Raw genomic sequence first — 16,840 nt, 5'->3', positions numbered from 1 at the left:
CCAGAACTCACTGATGCCCTGCTGAGTCTGGCAAATGCACCCACAAGCATCCAAGAGGATACAATGCATGTCATCGAGAGGTTTGTATCTGTTAAACTAAATATCTGTTAAATATCTGTCATTTAACAGATATTTAAATTTAACAGATAACAGATATTTTGTATCTAAATATCTGTTAAACACTTATTGATGTTAATTCTGATGTAAAAAAAAAGGAATTTTGGCCCATCTAGCACCATACTAACGACACATAATGAAGTCTATGTAATGACGCTAATGGTAAATGGCGGCCATTTTGAACAATGGCCGCCATATCTTCCACAGGGCTAATCTTGAATGCCTCCATATCCAAAAATGTTTAGAATATATTAATCTACATGTGTGCCAATTTTGGTGCTTTTAGAACAATTTGAACAATTGGTCTGCTATGCCGCAGGACTAAAGATGGTTAATAATTTTTGTACAAAGAGGATACAAACGCATTTCTTTCTAAGGCACATTTCTGGTTAATAACCATTTTCTGTAAGGTTTGAAACTGTACCAGTAACTGTGGCAAATGTTGTTTTGTTTCCGGCAAGAAAAAGGAAAATCACCTTCTAGGTTTAAATGTAACGATGAGGAAATGAGGCTAAGCCAATGAGGGGTTTCACTGTACTGTTTTTAAAAAATTACTGGAGAAGCTCGGTCCCAAAACAGTGACCTCTCTTCCCCCTCCCCTGCACCCCACCTGCCTGAAACCCGCTTCTTGACACCCCTACCTGTGACCATGCGAGTACCATTCTCCATCAGGACTTGGAGAGTGTGATGAAATGGGGAAAAGACTGGTTTGTTAAACCCAACCAAAAAAGATCCACATGTTATCTGTTTGTAGTTTAAGATCACCTTGTTTTCCGACCCTGTCTATGGTTTCTTCACCTTTGCTGGAACCACCTGTAATCTGTCTGCTTGGATTTGGATATCAGCTCAAACCTCAGCTGGGAAAAGTACATCTCTGGTAGAGCTAAAAGCGTGTCAAAGCAACTTGGCAGCTTGTTTCGTGCTCGGCGATGCCTTTCTCAAGCTGCTATGCTCCATCTATACAAGGCCACTGTACGTCCTGTCATGGAGTATCATTGCCATATTGGGCTGTTGCGTCAGCCTGTCACCTTTCTCTTCTTGACAGAATCCAGCACCGTGCTGCCATTCTGGTGGGACAGGAGTTTGCATCATCCATGGAACCTATCTGTCTGCTGCTCTGTTGCTCTGTTGCTTCCTTTAGCCTTTTTTTTTTTACAGACATTTCCACGGAATGTGCTCCGAGGGTCGATCAGGTTGTTCCAACTGAGCATTCTTTCAGTCGCTCAACACATCTGGTAGTTTCTTCTGATCCATACACTACATCTGTCCCAAGGAGTAAGACTATAATGTATTCTTCTGTTTATTTTTTCCCCACAAGGCATTACTCTGGAACACCTTACCTGCATCCTGCTTCCTCTCTGTCTCAACCTGCCATGATTCAAGAGGAATGTCAATAGACTCCTCCTTTCTGTCTAATGTCTAATATATATACTTGCCTTTGTGGAGGCCCCACCTCAAGTGACCTTAAAGGCTTTATAGCAGGCGATATCTCAAAGAAATAAATATTGATGTGCATTGAGAGTACGTACCCCAATTGGCACCGCCAAACCGTTTTGGCCTCAAAAGGAAACTCGTTTTAAAAGAGTAAGAACCCTGTGTCCAGAACAATTCACGACAGGAGTGAGAATCGAATCTGGGGCGATATCAGCGGCACCCCAAAAATTGTATCATCAATTTATATTCTCTAAATAATTGTTGCATAGATCACGCTCAACAAATTTCAATCTGATCAGACTAAGCGTTGTCCCTGTCGAATTATGATGTCATTATGGCACCAATGACATCATCGTTAACAACACATTCCCCACATGGAATTATTTACAACCTGCCGAAACCCGTGGAACATCCACGGAAGGGAGGATGTGGCATATGGATAGAGTGTACCATTATGGATGGCATACGGGATTTGCTTGTCCGAGTAAGAGTTAGGAAGAAAGATGAGAATGAAGAGTGCGTATATGAACATCGATCGCCGGCACAAATGCATGCTCTGGATTGTCCACTCAGTGGACTGCTTGCTTTCGCCTTCACCTGTCCAATCAGCGGAAGGCTTGCTTCGCCTTCGCCCAGCAGACGCCAATACGATGGCGTCGTAAGATGGTGTCGTATTGGCAGTTAATCGGATGCTTTTGGGCCCTAACGTCGGCTAATTCAGATTTTTCCAGTATGGCTGTGTGTGATAAACAAAGAGCGCAGTTCGTAGATCGTAAATCCATTAGTGCTGTGGGCATTGGGTCACTGGGTGCGGCGTAAAAGGGATAACAAAGTCGAGTCCTTACGCTATTATTATATAGATAATGACATCGTAAAGGACACAAATAACAGGCACAAATAACTGATGTAATGTGTCAGAGTGATGTCATAGACATCAGTGCAACGCCAATAAATTCCAGAAAATGTATAAAAATGAATTTTATAATCTTTATTTTATGTGAATTGATTTAAATACTTAAACACTGTTGAACACAAATAGCCCTCTTGTTACTTCCAATAACCTCCAGTTTAGCAGTACTTGGACATGTTAAATAGGGTGGTGTTTTCGGGTGATGTAGAAGACTGCTTCAAAAGCTCTTAACCTCCGGAAGTTTTCTTTTTTAACAATCTTTAACTTCATTATTAGCTCACCTGGAACGAAGTTCCGGGGAGCTTATGCGGTGGCGCGTTGTCCATCCATAAACATTCACAACTTCTTCTCCGAAACCACTAATAGGATAGCGAGCAAATTTGGCACAAATGATATTTGTTGTGTTGTGACAAAAGTTTGTTCACGGCATTAAAATTATCGAGGTCTAAGGGGGTTTAGCTGGATTCAAAGTGGATCTGCGTTTGACCCCCCCCCCCCCCCCCAAATAGGAATTAGCTTTGTCCTCTGAAATTACACACACTATTTCGAAGAAACTTCACCACCACCTTCATCACCTGTGATGGATCAATGTTTGTTCATTGCACTAAGAAAATGGAAGTCGAAGGGGCTCATCAACAAGGGTGTGGGGCATGTGGGTCCTGCTTTGACCCCCAAAATAGATAAATGCTTTCTTTTCAGAAACTACACATGCAATTCCAATTAAACCTGACCACAACCATCCGTTCATGACCCATGAGGTACCAACGTTTGTTCACGGCATTTAGAAAATGGTAATCAATTGTTGAGGGGTAGGGGAGGGGGCAAACGGGATAGGTTGCCCCCCAAAATAGTTCTTTTTTTGTTTGTTTAAAGTCTTATGATGATGTTAGTATGATTTACCTGCTGCCCTGTCTTCTCGCATCCATTGAAATTGGTTAAAAATGCCATGATACGGTTTAAAATACCCTTAGTCAGTGTAGTATACTGCTTTATTCTACCAGGTGAGCGCGCAGGGGTTTTGCCGCAATGTTTATATTTGAATTTAAGAATACATTCCATGACAACATGTTCGATGAACTCTCAAGATGGTTCTCAATCCCATTTCCCTGCAAACGACTGATGCTGATTTGTACACAGGTGATGTCTATTCTGTGCATGTGGAAGGCAGACAACACAACAATGATTCATCTGTCACAGAAGATTCAAAATGTGCTTCTGCAACGGAAGGTTCAGATGATATTAACATGACAAACGGAAGTGCTTCTTGTTTTGCAACTGGTGAGTGGAAATGTAAAAAATTAACATACGTACTATTTTTGTGTTGAGAAAATATATAATTTTCGGAAAAGTGTGAAATATTTTGCATTTTGATTTTGACCAAAAAAATAAAATGTTGTGTTTTTTGTTTCTGCAGAACAATCCAGAAGTAAGATGGGAAAAACAAGGTCCAGGCACAGCCTGACAGTGAAGAAGAAGCCTTTTATGAAGAAAGAATCACAACATCAAGACTCACTTCCTATAAAATACAAGTGCATGTCTGGGCCTCGCAACACCAAGATTAATATTAGATTAAACAAACACAAAAAGGATGTAGAAAGGGGAATACGTTATAAGTGTAATGTGTGTAGAATTGATTTTGCTTCAACGAGTAACATCAAAATACACATGAGGATCCACACTGGAAAACGTCCCCACAAGTGCACCGGCTGTGATAAAGATTTCTCTCGTAACAGCAATTTGAAAAGACATATGAAGATCCAAACAGGAGAGGGACCTCACAAATGCTCAATATGTGATAAAGTTTTCTCTCACAAAGGCGATTTGAAAAAACACATGAGGATCCATAAAGGAGAGCGACCTTACAAATGCTCGATATGTGATAAAGGTTTCTCTCACAAAGGCCATTTGAAATCACATATGAGGATCCATACAGGAGAGCGACCTTACAAATGCTCGATATGTGATAAAGGTTTCTCTCAAAGCAGCAGTTTGAAATCGCATATGAGGATCCATACAGGAGAGCGCCCTATCAAATGCTCGATATGTGATAAAGGTTTCTCTCACAAAGGCCATTTGAAATCACATATGAGGATCCATACAGGAGAGCGCCCTAACAAATGCTCGATATGTGATAAAGGTTTCTCTCACAAAGGCAATTTGAAATCACATATGAGGATCCATACAGGAGAGCGACCTTACAAATGCTCGATATGTGATAAAGGTTTCTCTCACAAAGGCCATTTGAAATCACATATGAGGATCCATACAGGAGAGCGCCCTAACAAATGCTCGATATGTGATAAAGGTTTCTCTCACAAAGGCCATTTGAAATCACATATAAGGATCCATACAGGAGAGCGCCTTAACAAATGCTCGATATGTGATACAGATTTCTCTCACAAAGGCCATTTGAAATCACATATGAGGATCCATACAGGAGAGCGACCTTACAAATGCTCGATATGTGATAAAGGTTTCTCTCGTAGCAGCAGTTTGAAAACACATATGAGGATCCATACAGGAGAGCGACCTTACAAATGCTTGATATGTGATAAAGGTTTCTCTCATAGCTGCAGTTTGAAATTACATATGAGGATCCATACAGGAGAGCATCCTTACAAATGCTTGATATGTGATAAAGGTTTCTCTCATAGCAGCAGTTTGAAATCACATATGAGGATCCATACATGAGAGCGACCTTACAAATGCTTGAGATGTGATAAAGGTTTCTCTCATAGCTGCAGTTTGAAATTACATACGAGGATCCATACAGGAGAGCGTCCTTACAAATGCTCGATATGTGATAAAGGTTTCTCTCGAAGCAACCATTTGAAATCACATATGAGGATCCATACAGGAGAGCGACCTTACAAATGCTCGATATGTGATAAAGGTTTCTCTCGTAGCAACCATTTGAAATCACATATGAGGATCCATACAGGAGAGCGACCTTACAAATGCTCGACATGTGATGAAGGTTTCTCTCAAAAAGGCCAATTGAAATCACATTTGAGGATCCATACAGGAGAGCGTCCTTACAAATGCTCGATATGTGATTAAGGTTTCTCTCAAAAACGCCAATTGAAATCACATATGAGGATCCATACAGGAGAGCATCCTCACAAATGCTCTATGTGATTAAGGTTTCTCTCAAAAACATCGATTTGAAAAGATGATCTGAAAAAGGAGGTGGAGATTTTGAGTTCTGGGAGAACTTCCGACCACCTCCTAAAACCCGCCGATGGAGATAACAACCAAAGAGAGCATCCTAACAAATGTATTTGTTTCAAGGATTTCATTTCTAAATGGAGCTTGAACTTCCACAGTGCAACCTGCACTGGAGTGCTCACATAAAAAGTGCTCTGACTGTGGGAAAGGTTTTGCTGATAATGGTTTGTTAAATTCACATAGCATGACACACACTGATCGTGCTTCTTTCAGGGCCTTCCATAGGTTGCCAGTTTGTAATTCTTGTCTCTGTTCTTGCCATGTATCCAGCCAAGTTCCATTTGAGTTTTTTGATTGTGAGCAGTGTTTAGGAATTTTGTTTTCTCTCTTATTTAGTTGTTGTTTTTTTTCCCTTTTTGGTTTTGCTCAGATGACATCTTTCCATGGCGGTTTGAACATCAATTTTTACTCTATCATTGCTGTCGTCCATGTTTTATTGCCATGTGTGATATGGAGAGAACACCCTTGTTGTAAAATTGTTTATCAGAAGAACACTCCTGCCTATGTTTTTCATGAACCTTGATTTGTAAAGGGTTTCGCAATAAAGAGAGGTCCTCAAAACACAAATGCAGTGTCTGTGTTATTGTGAATGTGTAATGGCACATTATGATCAATTATCTGTCTTTGGGGAGTTTGGAGCTGACAATATCCCCATAAGGAATCCCGATCAAACTGAGAGTTGTTCACCAAAACAGTTGAAATCCTTGCATAGTGTTTACCATCTCGACATCACTGCACTGAATACCATCACTGATTGCTGCCAAGCAGCTCAGCTACACAGGTCCTCATGTTGAAGGCCACACAGCTGGTTGCTACCGCATTTTTGTCAACATCAATGACAATGCATTGTTAATGGAAGGAATACATTTGAATACAGAGGGGAACTCACCCCCTACCTCCTTTCATCTCTCTCATCTCTCTCATCAATTCTCTCATCTCCTCTTACTGACCAGGTTGGAGTTCCTCAAGGCAGTGTTCTGGGACCTGTGCTTTTTCTAATCTTCATCAGTGATCTTTCTGACTCTCTGGAAAATCTTTATCTTTTTACTGAGGACTCCACCTTCTGCCGTTCCATCTCTCATCCCTCAGATCGACAGTTCCAGGAAAAAAAGCAGCGTCTTAACTCTCTGCAGACTTGGACAAAAATTACTAGCTGGTCAATCACATTGAACATGTTTAAATCCTGACAAATCTTACACTATCACTTTTTCTCTCAGGAAAGAGCATCTGGAAGACCCTCACATCTAGTTCCTCAACAACCCTCTTTGAAGAGGTTCTGTCACTGAAGCTTTTTAGTTTCACTATCTGCCGTGATCTTCCTGGGAAAGTCACCTGCCTAAGCTGACCTCCAAAATCAGTCATTAACTGGGCATCCTCCATCCTGCGTTGGCACTGCTGAGCTGCTCAACCCCCTAAAAAGCTTTCATCTGCAGTTTGAGGGATTGCTGTTATTCCCTTTGGGTTGGTGTTCCTGCCTCATACCTAGTGTGGCTTCATGCTGAGGAAACCAAATCTTTTATGATTTTTTGTACCTCCCACGATGAATCTGATTATGAGCGTCATTCACTCTCTCACAACAGGCAGGTTGGTGGTCGTTCTATCATCTATCGACTCCTCTTCGGCTTTGCACCCCCTGCTCTTACAGTTCTGTCTCCTTAATTTTCCTGCAGGGTGCACACGGTTTGCCTGTAGTAAGCCTCTTCTGGTGAAACCAGACTCTTTCATCACCTTCATGGAAGGTGCGAATGCTCTGCCTGACGCGCATATGCCTCACTTGCACCTTCTCTCTTTCATTCCTCTTTTTCCACCTGTGGAACAAACTTTCACACTCCACACTCTGCAATCCCACTCCTCCCTCCAGGTCTTTAAAACAGGTTGTTCAGCATCATCTCATATCTTACTACATCTAAAACCTTGATATTATCTTCCCCCGTTAATCTATCTTAAATCCACCTCCTTGAAATTCCAATTTCTTTCCTGAATAAAACATCCCTGTCGTGTCCATCTTATTTATCCCATAGATTCCACCCCAGCTTTCTGTCTTTCACAGATCTCCCGATGTCCCTGTTTCCTACTATTGTTGTACTTCCCTCTCTCTTCTCCTCTTGTCTCCCATTGCCCATATTATATATTCCATGAGTTAACTCTCATAGGAGCCGAGACTAAGTATACAAAAAAGGTTTCACTCTCTCCCCTTCTGTCCAGCACTATTCTTGGTCAATTTCTCACAATGTGGATGTTTTCACATGCAAGTGGATGAGAACGAACATGAGGGATATTTGTTGTTATCCCAAGAAGAATTTGAGTATGGTGACGGCCTGTACACATGGAAACTGGTTCCTCCTCTCGATTCTGCACAGTCTGGTTGACAGTATATATTTGTGATCGGCTCAGTTCTGGAAACAAAGAAATGAATGACTGCATTGGTATGACTATATCTAACCATAAACTTTGAAATTCAATCCAATTATTGGGTCCATTTTTAAACCGTTTTTAAGCTTAAACTCTGCTTCAGAACATCCTTCAAATGGAATGGGGCTTCCATTGTCAGCCTTTAATCACAATCCATCCTGTAGGATTTCTTCCATTGGTCTTACAACGGTTTGGCAAGTTATCTTGTAGCCAGTCTCTGCTTGTTTTGCTTACCTGGGAACCAGTATCCCAAAGGGCCTGAACCTCAATGCCATTCAGTTTACAGGGTGTCATACACTGACGAACATCGACATTATTTAATGGTCAATCAGCAAAACTGAAACGCTGATTTATTTTGAAATTTGGAGACAATTTTCTTCATAAAGACTTGGCCTTTAATATGGAATATTTTTTTGTGGGGGTGAACTTACTTTTCAAGATGACTTAGAACCATAAGTTCATTGGAATTATGTTGATATTATTCGAGATTTTGTTAATGTGACCTTTAAAAGAAACAAAAACCACATTTGACATTTCGAAGCAAATAAATTGATCCTTGAAAGTGATGTAAACTGATATCGAACTCAATTCATGGACAGTACTGTGTTAAACTTCTGTGCGTTTTCCAGAAGTATCTTTTTATTTTGGCCATTAGCCAAAAAAAATTTGAACAAAAACAAAAGTTAAATTACGACTGGGATTACGGACAGTAAAATTACAGTTCAGTACTTCGTGTAACCCCCACGAGCATTCAGGAGAGCACGTACATGTTGAGGCATGCTGTTCACGAGATTTGCCCAGCTTTGGACAGGAATCATTTGCCATGCAGTGACAATAGTCTGCTGCAATTCACGCATAGAGGTAGGCTGCTGGTCCAAGTTGTCGATTTGACGCGTTAATTCTGCCCACAAGTTCTCTATCGGATTCATATCCGGGGACATGGCAGGCCACTCCATATGCTCTACACCACGGTCAGCAAGAAAGTGTTGGATCATGCGAGCACGATGAGGCCATGCATTGTCATCTTGGATGGCAAAGTTTCCTCGAAAGGTTGCACGAGCAAATGGAAGCAATGTTTCTTCCAGAATGACCCTGTACTTGAACTGGTTCAGGTTTCCATTCAGAACAACCAGGTCAGTTTTGCCCCCTGCATGAAAAGCATCCCAAACTGTCACCCCACCACCTCCAGCTTCGACTTTTGGCACGATACAGTCTTCGTTGTGGGCTTCATGCACTTGTCTGCGCACTCGGACACGGCCATCTTGACGATAGACCAGAAATCTAGACTCGTCACTGAAGGTCACGTGATTCCAGTGTCCTGGCTGCCATTGACGGTGCTGTCTGGCCCACTGCAATTGGTGCTGGCTGTGTTGTCTGGTCAGGCGTGGCTTTCTCAGGGGACGCCTGGCACGATAGCCTGCTTGAACCAGTCATTGGTTGACTAGCCTTCTGGATACAGGCACATTTGTCAGTTGCTGCCACTCAGCCCTAAGCCGATTAGCTGACTTTGTATGGCCATTGCAGACTAACCGGTGCAGCTGGCGATCATCTCTCCTTGTGGTTCTGCGTGGACGTCCTGGCCTCGGCATTGGAGTAGGGACACCCCTCTGAGCATTTCGTTTCAGGATCTTTGACACCTGACCTTGAGTGATGCCATACTGCCGAGCAATAGCACGCTCTTTCATGCTGTAATTTCGTAAAGCCACCACTCCATGACAAACAGCATTGTCGAGTTGACGGACCACCTCCAGAGGAAGCGGCAATAACTTTTGGGGATGTGCAGCAGTTGTTTTCCACTAATACAGAACACAACAACCCTTATATACCCAATTGTGAAGCCAATCGTCAAATGTACCTGTCCTTACATTTTGTCACGCCGCCTGTGATATAATCCTGTTATTGACTTCTTGCTGCGAAAGACAATCAGTGACATGGTTCTTACAACTAAGACATCACCGAAGGGTAAAAGAAACTCACCAGATTGATATACTGAGTTCAGAAAGTAAACCCAAGTCAAGAAAAAAAAAATATTCAATATTAAATGCCAAGTCTGTATTTTGTCGCTCAATCCCAACTTTGCTCCCTTCCTCACTGAAGTTGTCACGTGGGAGAAGAAGAGCAGAGCGTTCCCCTTTCGTGGACTCATCGATGATGATGGCAGTATCCCCGCTGAGCAGCGTCAAACTGTCCAGCAGAAAACTACCATTATGGAACTTATGCTTGGTCAAATTGCAAACTACTGCCCTGTGATATCCCATAACACTATAGTCCGAAACTTTCTGTCCTCGACTTTTTACAGAATAGAACTTGGGTGGTTAAAATCAATAACAGATACTCTAAACCCCTACGTATTAGCACAGGAGCACCTCAAGGATGTGTGCCGTCTCTGTTGTGGAAAACCAATCAGGTCCACACAACTTTAGTCCAACTTGTGGTTTAATTCCATTTAGATCATGACATCATCCTGTAATGCAGGAAATGCAATAAGTATACGATGTGGCATCACATGGGACCATTCATAACATTCAATGCAAGCAAGCTGGATATTCTATGCTGGTGTACCGTTAGCGAGTCTACCAGATGTAACGTGTCACAGGAGAAGTCTCGGAGCACCGTCCGCAGCAGCGGGTCTTATAGTCACGCCCCTAGCGGTGTCAACGAGCAGCGAGCATCACCCGGGTTCAGTACGAATACGATTTCACTACATTCTGCCCCCCATCAGAATAATACGGCGGTGCGGCTAGAAGCGAGCGAGCGTCAGCACGAACAGGGTGCGGAACATCAGTCGACCCAACCGTATCGGGCCGGGCGGCGAATTTCTCTGCCAGCGCACGTCCGAAATTCCCCGGGTACGGCATCACGTATCCCTGTGTCCCCGGCGTCGGAGGCGCCATCAGGGTCGGGTGACGAAGGGGGTAACTCCAAGTCGTCGGGCCCAGGTAGACCCGGCGAGGGGAGAGTCGGTAGACTTTCGGCGATGGGAGCGTCGGGAGAGGCCATAGTCTCATAGATGGGTTCGGTCGGTCCGTCCGATTCCCTACTCAGGTCGGCGACCCCACATGGGGCAACGTGACGGACGGAGACAGTAGTCTCACGGCCATCAGTCGTCATCACACGAGCATGCTCAGGATTAGCCTGGAGAATCTGCACTTTGTCCACTAGGGGGTCGTACTTGCTCGCACGAACCGCCCGTTTAAGGTAGGCCGGCCCGGGCCCAGCGAGCCAACTGGGCAAAGACCGTATACACCCCGTGCTCCTGGGGTGGTGGAAAAGTCGCTCGTGGGGAGTTTGGTTGGTTGCCGTACACAGGAGAGCCCTGATCGAGTTCAATGCCGCAGGTAGCGACCAAGCCCATTTATCGAGGCCCCGGCCGAGGGTCCGGAGGTTGAGCATGATGGCCCTCCAGATAATCCCGTTGAAGCGTTCGATCTGCCCATTAGCCTGGGGTCTGTACGGCGTGGTGTAACTAGAAGCAATGTTATTTTGGAGCAGATAGCCGCGCACCTCCTGAGACAGGAAGACTGCACCCCGGTCGGTATGGACATAGGCCGGGTACCCAAACATTGAGAACAAGTTCTGTAAGCATCGCATCACCGTGGCAGCAGTCATGTCCGCGCACGTATAAGCAAAGGGGAATCGCGAGTACTCATCGACGATAGTGAGCAGATAGCGAGAGCCACTCGACATCGGCAATGGGCCCTTGAAATCCATCGCCAAGCGTTCCCACGGTCGCATAGCCTTAACCAGAGTCCCCATGGGAGGGTTATAGAAACGCGGTTTGATTTCCGCGCAGATAGCGCAGTCGCGACAGATACGGCGGATATCGTCAATCGAGTATGGGAGATTGCCACGCCGCAAAAAATGAGCGAAACACGTTACGCCGGGATGGCCCGCAGTGGCATGCAGCACCCTTAGGCCCTCCAAAGAGGTGATAGCCGCGCATGTAGCCGGTCGTGATAAGGCATCGGCGGCCCGGTTATCCTTCCCCGGGCGATATTTGATGGTGTAACAGAAGTCGGCAAGTTCGATACGCCAGCGAGTGATTTTCTCATTCTTAATGCGCTGGGCGTGTAAGGTGTCGTACACGAACGCAACGCTTTGCTGGTCCGTAATGATTTGGAAGCACCGCCCGAGTAAGTACGGGCGCCATCGCCGAATAGACTCGACGATCGCATACGCTTCCTTTTCGACGGATGAGTGTCTCCGCTCAGCGGTGGTAAGAGTCCATGAAAAGAAAGCCACGGGACGCCCCCCCTTGGGAGAGGGTCGCCGCGATGGCCTGATCCGAGGCGTCACTTTCGAGGACGAAAGAGCCACTCTCGTCGATTGTCGCCATGGCGGCTCGGGCGATGTCGGCCTTAAGGCTTTCAAAGGCCGCCAATGCGGCCGGACTCGGTGGGAAGGTGTCGCAGGCCACGAGGGGGCGAAGTTTCGCGGAGAAATTTTGCACCCATTTGGAGTAATGGGCGAATAGCCCGAGAGCGCTCTTCAGGGACGCCCGATCACAGGGAGGGGCCATGTCGAGCAAAGGTCGCAGACGCTCCTTATCCGGAGCGACAGAGCCATGGGTCACGGTGTACCCCAGAAGATCTATCGTGCGTAGGGAGTATTGGCACTTATCCTCGTTCATAGTTAAGTGATACCTCTGCGCGACCTCAAGGAAGCGCTTCAGATTAGCATCATGGTGCCCTTGGTCATATCCACAAACCGTAAGATTATCGAGGTAGACGAAAACATCGGTTAAGTGCTCCCGTGCAATGAGGTCATCCATGGCCCTCTGGAAACAAGTGACCCCGTTCGTTATCCCCAAAAGGCAATCGCGTAAATTGGTACAACCGCTGCCCCGACTCAAAAGCGGTATAGATACGATCCGCCCTAGAGATAGGGATCTGGTGGTATGCACTACGGAGATCGAGAGTGCTATAGACCGAATACTGGGACACCTGTTGCATCAGCGCGTCCATCCCCAGAAGGGGGTAGGCATCCAGCTGTGTAAAGCGGTTAATCGTTTGGGAATAGTCGATTACCATGCGTCTGCGGTGGGCCTCGCTGCGCACCACCAAGACCTGGGCGTGCCACGGCGACCTGCTAGGTTCTATGATGCCGTCTTTCAAGAGCTGAGCTGTTTCGTCCGCAATGAATTGCATGTCTGCGCGAGAGTAGCGCCGTGATTTCACCGCGACAGGGGTACAGTCGGAGGTTAGATTGGGGAACAGCGAAAGTGGCTGGATGTCAATTTGTGCTAGGGCGCACACCGCAAGCGCATCGTCCGCCCCCACAACAAGCGTGTCAGGCCCACCAAACTCCATTACCAGACGTCCATGCAGCTTAAGAAAATCGTGTCCTAATATAATATCAGCACATAAAGCGGGTAAAACCATAAGGTGTACATCAGGAAAAACCCGTCCCTTTAGCACGAGTTTCAATCGGCATTCCCCCTTTGTGCTGAGTCGAAGCCCCTGGGAAGCCATGAAGATCCATCTCGTAGACCTCCAGATCCGCCATCCATGCCTGAGCACAAGTCGCTGGTCGATAAAACTATCCGTAGACCCTGTTTCCACCAAGGCCCGAACACAATGGCCTTCGACCATGAGGGGAATAAGGGCTTGAGCCAGGCCAGACGAGGCTGCTGGGAGTGGGAGTGAACCCCCCGAATGGGTCGGACAAGCCTCGCGGGTGGATCCTATGCCAGCAGCAGTTTTGCGGTCGTGGCCGGAGTATGCGTTGTCCATGGGGAATCCATTAATGCCATCAGAGGGCTTTCCCAAGCATTCCGGTGTTTCGCGATTCAAAATCTGACAATTCTGACGGGAAAAGGCCTCCGTAGTATTTGAAAACGCCTTTTGACACTTTTGGCAGGAAAAGGCCTCCGTAGTATTCGAAATCGCCTTTTCCGGGGTGAGGGCCACCGTTAACTCGTGGACGACACGAGGGGAACGTTCCACGGGGGCTTGGCGAGGCTTCAAAGCCCCTTGCGTGGCCCGGAGTTTGGTCAAGGACACGTACTTCGTGCCGGATTGAGGATGAGACTGTGGTGGCTGTCCGGTGACGCCCGCCAAGGACGTCTGAGCCCCCAGGGGCCCGCAGAGAGGGGACCTCCCCATCGAAGACGGGTAAGGCGCCGGGTTTCGGGCTCGGCTCGCAGGCTCCGCAATGAGCCCATTCAAGGTCGCCGCGCCCACGCGACCGAGACCGCACGATTCAATTAGCCGCGAGCCGCGTGCCGTTTTCCTGCACACTTTCGTGTAATGTCCCTTTTGCAAGCACAAATGGCATATAGCGTCTCGTGCCGGACACACGGGCCGGGCATGGCGTGGCCCCCCACAGAAAAAGCATGCGGCCCCGCGTAAGGCCTTGGGTCTGGCCGTAGCGGCAGCCGTCAGGACTGGGTCTTCCTCCGGAGCATCCCGGAGTTCCGCGAGCAGGTCCGCGTCCTCGGCGGTAGCACTCTCTGGCCGGGCGTGTAGTGTAGTGCTCGCCAAGAGGCGCGTGCGATCATAGTTGTTCGATTGCATCCGCACTTCGGTGTATACTTTCCCTTGCTCGAGTGCCGTAGCAAAGGTCAGGTCGGTCTTCTCTAGGAGCTTGAGCCGTAGTTCCTGGGAGGAGACCCTGCAATAAAGGCATCTAAAAGAAGATCATCCTGAGCCTGCGCGGGAGTCCGTGGCTCCTTGATGCTGTCCAGCAAGAGCTGCCGGAGCTCCTGGGCATAGTGGTCCATCACCTTGTTGGGTTGCTGACGTCGCGTTAGCAGCAAATATCGTGCATACACCGGGCTTTTTTCCTTTATGTACAGCCGTTTGAGCTCCGCGATCGAGAGGTCATACGTCGCAAATTGAGCGATGGAATTGTACACCTTGTAGTCGATTTTTGAATGAAGCGTTGCTAGCTTCGCGGCAGCCGTCGGCGCGGTCTCAGGCTCCTCGAAATGATTCTCCAATGTTCTGAGCCAGTGCTTCAGTTGCAAGCCACCATCCGGGGCTTGCGGGTCGGCACAGAATACGGCAACCGCCAGCGTCTTGTTGCCAGCCATGTCGGTAGATATAAATGGAATTAAGTGTTGTGGAAAACCAATCAGGTCCACACAACTTTAGTCCAACTTGTGGTTTAATTCCATTTAGATCATGACATCATCCTGTAATGCAGGAAATGCAATAAGTATACGATGTGGCATCACATGGGACCATTCATAACATTCAATGCAAGCAAGCTGGATATTCTATGCTGGCGTACCGTTAGCGAGTCTACCAGATGTAACATGTGACAGGAGAAGTCTCGGAGCACCGTCCGCAGCAGCGGGTCTTATAGTCACGCCCCTAGCGGTGTCAACGAGCAGCGAGCATCACCCCGGGTTCAGTACGAATACGATTTCACTACAGTCTCCTCTCCTGTACTCCATGTATACAAAATGACTGCATCTCCCATCAGGACTCTGTCAGAATGTTCAAGTTCGCTGATGACATGACAGTTGTGGGCCTCATCTCCTCTCGTGATGAATCAGCCTGCCACGACGAAATCTCCCTCATGGTCAACTGGTGTCACAACAACAATCTACAGCTGTCCATCACAAAAACCAAAGAGATGGTTGTGGACTTCAGGAGGGACGAGATGGGGCTTTAGCCTCTGGTCATCAACGGCCAGGTGGTGGAGCAGGTGTGCAACTTTAAGTTTCTCAGCACCACCATCTCCTCCTCTCTGAAAATCCTCTCCTGTGGGAGGATAACACAATCTCTATCATAAAAAGGGCCCACCAGAGACTATTCTTTCTGAGGCAACCCAGGAAGTTCAGAGTATCAGGGGAGGGCATGCTCCAGTTTTATCGTGCTGTCATTGAATCTACACTTACCTTCTCAATAACTGTTTCGTTCAGCAGTATCACGGCCCAGGAAAAATATGAGCTGGACAAAGTCATACGTACAGCTTCCAAAATAATTGGAACTGACCTGCCCTCTCTCTCCTACATCCAAGAGTCCCGAATGCAGAGGGTTGGCCAGAATATCCTTGAGGACTCTTCTCATCCAGCCAATCCCCTGTTCGAACTCCTACCCTCAGGGAAAAGTCTCAGAGCCCTCAAGGTCAGAACCTCTAGGTTCAGGAACGGTACCTATGCTATTGCCATCCGCATTCTGAATGCACAGTACCACTCTTAGAACTATTAACTACTCATGAGCTTATAATGCACTTGGCTCTTCAGCTACAGGCCATTTTAAGCGAAGGGCCAAAATCAAATATCATGCTTAGTTTTTGAGTTACCTGCCAGATTCCTACAAACTAAGTACACCATGTTACCTTGCAAGTATTTATGATATCATACAATATTTCAGAGGTGTACCCCTGAAAATGTGTTGCGGTCACCTCTAAATCTAAGGTGGCGTCCAAAATGTGCGCCTTTTTGACTAACAATAAATATTTTGAGGATAACGTTTGAATAAAACCTCCAATCAGCATATATTTGGTGTCATATTAAAAGGAATTTAATTTGATACATGTTGATACCAATGTTGATGGCTTTTAGGGTGATTTACGTAACAATTTAGAGCCAAAAATGTGTTTTTTCGACATTTATTTTCCAAAAAAAAGATCTTAACTGAAATACATTTTTCTGCATATATCAAAATTCCTCTTCATGATTGGATTATTACTTTCCATGAATTTGCCCATATACAATATGCATACTGTGTAAAAAGGCCAGGTGTATCTCATGTTTTAGAAAAAAATTATAAAATTCAAAAGTCAATG

The 16,840-nt window shown here is 46.0% G+C and overlaps 2 protein-coding genes and 1 pseudogene across 2 annotated transcripts in view; all 3 read left to right on the top strand.

The window, feature by feature from the left end:
* The window catches only part of LOC137419583 (uncharacterized), a 58,834-nt pseudogene extending 53,235 nt beyond the window's left edge, over positions 1-5,599 (top strand).
* The window catches only part of LOC137419063 (uncharacterized), a 1,330,575-nt gene that overhangs the window by 553,572 nt on the left and 760,163 nt on the right, over positions 1-16,840 (top strand). The window lies entirely within an intron of this gene.
* The window catches only part of LOC137419053 (uncharacterized), a 240,867-nt gene that overhangs the window by 113,415 nt on the left and 110,612 nt on the right, over positions 1-16,840 (top strand). The window lies entirely within an intron of this gene.

The sequence above is a fragment of the Myxine glutinosa genome, chromosome 1 (genome assembly GCF_964187855.1).
Source record: "Myxine glutinosa chromosome 1, kmMyxGlut1.1, whole genome shotgun sequence".
Classification (NCBI taxonomy): domain Eukaryota; kingdom Metazoa; phylum Chordata; class Myxini; order Myxiniformes; family Myxinidae; genus Myxine; species Myxine glutinosa.
This window is presented reverse-complemented; position numbering and strand designations above follow the sequence as displayed.